The following is a 5,000-nucleotide window of genomic DNA, read 5'->3' as shown; positions in this document are numbered from 1 at the left end:
TTGTTGTTTTGCTTTGTTTTTTTTTGTTTTGTTTTGTTTTGTTTCTCGAGACAGGGTTTCTCTGTATAGCCCTTGCTGTCCTGGAACTCACTCTGTATACCAGGCTGGCCTCGAACTCAGAAATCTGCCTGTCTCTGCCTCCCAAGTGCTTGTATCAAAGGCATGAGCCACCACCGCCAGGCTTGATCTTTCTTTTAAATCAGATTTTATAATATCTTTCTACTTTGTTGAATAATTGCCAGTGTGACTGAAGTGGGATCTCCTATGTCACAATTAGCTTGCATCATCTATAAGCTAGACTCTTGTTTTAGTTTGATTAGCTGTGTAGTATTTTACATTTCTGTTTTTACGTGATATTTTTTATTCTCTATACATTAAATACATAAAACTTGAGAGAATTCTATCCACTTGAATATTTTAGTAAATTACAGTCCAGATAATGTTCCATCATGGAGCATATCACATGAAACTGCTCTTTACACACTCAATACTAATATAGGAACTAAAATAGAAATATTCAATTATTTTACTACATTATACAAATGAATAATTTATGTTAAATCATAAACTTAAAGAAGAATATAACAGCCTCTTGGAATGGAGAACACCAGAAGAACAAGTGCCCCTATATCAACTGAACAAATCTCATGTGAACTCACAGAGACTGAAGAGCAAACATGGAGTATGCTCCAAGTACTCTGCATATATATTGTGCCTTCAAGTTTCGTGTTTTTATGGGACTCCTGAGTGTGCAAATGAGTGGGACTCTGATTCTTGGGCCTGGTCTTGGGCTATTTTGATTCAGATGGTCTGCCTTTTCCAACGTCAATGTGCTAATTTTTGTTTTATCTGATTATATTTTATTTTGTTAGGTTTTGTTGTTATGTATTAGAATCCTGTTCTTTTACCAATGATAGAGAGAAAGGAAATGGATCTGGATGGGAATGAGGTGGGGAGGAACTGGGAGGAGTAGATGGAGGAGAAACTGGGAGCAGGATAGATTGTATAAGAAAGCAAACTTTTTTCATTAGAAGTGAGAACATAAAAGTGACAGGATAATGCTTCTATGTCAGACAATAGATACATAAATTGGAAACACAAATCCAGTAATTCTGTTAAAAAAATAATCTAAGATTTAAGGATTTAATTAAAATTTAGGCTTCAAAAAGAAAAAAATCCCATTTATTAACATTATAACACTTCTAAATTGAAAATGTAAGATATAAGATTTTAACAAATTATCTCTGAAAGTAAGCAAAAACCTTATTTTCTTCTAGTCCAAGTGTAGAAAAGAATGTACAATATTGGCAGAGAGAATTCTGTATATGATTTTACAAGCAAAATTAATATAGGCATTTTGTAAAACACCCTAGCATTATCTTCTAATGCTAAATATACATTAATGCTATAGGTCAGACTCTGCATTTTGTGCAGGATATATGAATCCTTGTGTTTCTCAATGAAGTTATATAAGAATGTTTATACTATCTCTATGTGCAAAGGCACTACCTGAAAAAAAATTGAAGTACCCATCAACAAGTCAAATGTATTGATAAATTCATTCGATGAGATGGATCATAACAATATTAATGACCTACCATAAGTTCTGGTAATGAAACTATAATAATAGAGTAAGAATAAAGTTGAAAACATCAACTCTTGTATAAAATCTTATAGGCATATGTAATTTACAGTTTTTGGAGACAGAATACTAAAGAGACATGTACTGTCATGAGGAACCTGAATTAATGGAAGACATTTCAAACTCCTTTTCACAGGTGACTGTCCATTCTTTTATAGGCAAAAATCCATCAATAACTAAAATGAAGGGGAAACGAATTTTACCTTTTAAAATGAAATCTCAATTTTCAAATTAAAAAAAATTAAAAGGGAGGTTCTTGGATATGTAATTGTAATGTGTTGTTTGTTTGGTGTGTCAGGAGTTAGTCTTATGATAGTAGTCCAAAATTATTGCACTTCCCATAAAATATAATTTAATAAGTATCTGAGAAATACAATTATTGTGATTGTGATTTTTAATACAGTAGTAAACATTCATGCTTTAAGATACTTGCTCTGATAAAAAATTTTCATTCATATATATGCATCATGTCAGTTTTTGAAGCTGTACATAGCTGCACACATTATATCTCCATATATCTAGTGATAATCAGAATGTTATATAGTATTATATGATGGTTGATTTACAAGAATATAGTAAAAGTGGAATGGAATTGACAACTTGTGGAAAACCAGTTACAAGATAAATTAATAGTTATAATAAAATGACCATAAATTGATTGCTCTGTAGAAACATAAATAATCAGTCAGAGACATTTCAAATTATCACAGATTATAAACATTTACTATGCAAACAAGTAAGATTATTCAGTGACAGAGAGAACACATTATCGGAGATACTAATCAAAAGTTTGACTAAATAGGAGAAATCTCAAATATGGTATAAAATTTGTGCATATATTTTATTGGACATAAAAGGGGCTGAGAGAATACTGCCTTCCACTAACATCTCAGAGATAAGATGATATTCAAGTGTTGAGTGTCAGATGTTGACCATCCCTCAACAGCGCATCCTTGCCTCAGCAGCTCCTCTGGAAATCTTCCCATTTGGAGGAGCTCTCTCGAATATGGCACCATAGATGCACAGACAGGAGTGCACAGATGTCCAGGTGTCATACCTGCCATCTTTCCAGTTCATTCTGGCCATCATTCTTCCTGGAGCTGATTTTTTTGCTCCTAAGCCAATCCATTTTGTTTCTGGGTTTGACATTTATGAAAGGATTGGACCAGAAATTATACATCATTTTCCATCTGGATCTGAAATATAAATTCTAGAAAACCCACCATTAACAGAAGGGTCACCTAACTGAGCAATAGAGGGAAAAATGCATAAACACAGTGGCATAAACTATGGAGCAAGTTTTTGGGGGATATAATCCCATATTTAAAGATTTAAAAGGCTAAAAAGATTTTTTTCCATTTCCTCTTTATTCCATGAAGAAACTGAAGAAGGGACTCTGAGGCAAGTGCAGTAATGTATTTTTCCCCATCTTTATGCTACCATTTAAAAATGGAATGGGGAAGCCAGTTAATGAGGGAGAAATTGAACTGATTATTGACAAATAGGCTAAATTTCAAATATAGTTCTATGGATTAATTTGTGTTATGCATTCTCTATACCCTTCAGTTGTAACTCGGGTAACTGACAAAGGATATAAGTACTCAGGGCTCTTTGATAATTTGAACTCAAATGCAGCCACTTCTGTATTTAGAGTCTTGTGATTTTAGTCTTATGTACTCCACATTTTTGTATGTTTTCTCCCTTCTTCACACAGAAGGAGCTGCTGAGGGAAATCAGAGTCTTGCTGTAACACCCAAAACAAGATCGCCACTAGAGAAGCTCTCTGAAATTGTCTCCCAATTCTGTTGATATGCCTTTAGGTCTTGCATCAGCAAAACTTTGTTTTGAGCAAATGTACACATGATGCTGTATGATACATGTAATGTTTGAAGGTCAGAAAGTGTTTACATACAAATTTTATTGAAAAAAACATGAACTTGTTCAAAAATAGTGATGATTGGTAGATATTTTTAGAGGAATACTGTAAAACTATCTATGAACACTATCCTGACATTATGACAGACAAGAATAGCGAAAATATACAAATGTTACTTCTGGTCCATCTATCTTCCATTCATTGACCAAAAAAGGAAAATAGTCAATAACTTTTTAACATTCATTCAACTAAGGTAATGGACATTTATTGTTATATATGAAGAACATGTTTCACTGTGATTGCAAAGTCCTATAAAGAAAAATGTTAAAATGCAAGCTGTCTTTAAAGGTAAGTAAATTTCAAATATATTTATCCACAATAGTTTAGGTTTGTTCTTCTTCAATGACGTCTCGAGACAGAATATATATGCCATAAAATAATTGAGACATCTGACAGCCACATAATCTTCGATAAGCATCTATGTCCAAGCAACCATTAAGTTCCTTACTGTGTCTTTCTGAGTCATTCCATGATAAGGTAAAATCCTGTTATGCAATTAAAATACTTGCAAATATTTCGGGGCAAAGTCAGCACAAATGCAGAAAAAATGGATGAGACTGAAAACGAATAAGCAGGAGTGGGGAGTCAATCTCTAAATGTCATTTGTAAATGAAAGGAATATTTTTGCTGTGACACAAACCTGTGCAGATAGAGAAAGTTCAGCTTTTGATGAGAATATATGACTTGGAAAAATGTATTTCTAAGTATTGCCTTTAATATTAGTTTTCTGGATTCATTTCACAATTTTATTATGTTTCTTTCTTTGCCCACCATATAATAGTTGCCTACATAGGGGACAATTAAGAAGGAAACATTTTCTATGCCTACTTCCCCTCGGTTTCCTTTCAAGATCTTTCATTCATTGTCATTAGCCTATTTCTATTTGGGATTCCAGCATATACTGACTATCTACCATTGTGGGACGAACAACCACTGGACTCTTGCTTTTTTCTGTCAGTAGACAGGTGGCTCTATTTAGACCATAGTTATACACTCTATAATATTCATTCCAATTTGAACTGGTGGCACATTCTTTTAATCCAGGCTTGTGAAGGGAGAGGCTGGCAGTTCTAAGTAACTGCAAAGCCAGACTGGTCTACAAAGTAAGTTTCAGAACACCCAGAGCAGTTACACATAGAAACCCTATTTCTAAATAAACAAACAAACAAATAAATAACTATATAAATAAATAAATAAACACAAGAAAGCAAGTAAATAAATAAATCTCAGTTTTATTTATCTAGAGCAATCCGACTAATCAAGATTTAAGTACCAAGAGTAGTACTACATGCTACTGCCACTACAGATCTATGTACTTCATGATATCTTTTCTGCTGTAATAGACTTAGGCTCTACATAAAACAGCATCTAAAATAATCTTTCCTCCATTAAGATATTTTTTCTTTCTTTCTTTTTTTTTTT

General features: G+C 33.1%; 1 protein-coding gene across 14 annotated transcripts in view; it reads right to left on the bottom strand.

Annotated features, from left to right (window-relative positions):
* Cdh18 (cadherin 18) overlaps window positions 1-5,000 on the bottom strand; it is a 904,392-nt gene that overhangs the window by 861,529 nt on the left and 37,863 nt on the right. The gene's annotated exons all lie outside the window — the stretch shown is intronic.

This window comes from Mastomys coucha, unplaced genomic scaffold, assembly GCF_008632895.1.
Source record: "Mastomys coucha isolate ucsf_1 unplaced genomic scaffold, UCSF_Mcou_1 pScaffold8, whole genome shotgun sequence".
In the NCBI taxonomy this organism is placed as follows: Eukaryota; Metazoa; Chordata; class Mammalia; order Rodentia; family Muridae; genus Mastomys; species Mastomys coucha.
This window is presented reverse-complemented; position numbering and strand designations above follow the sequence as displayed.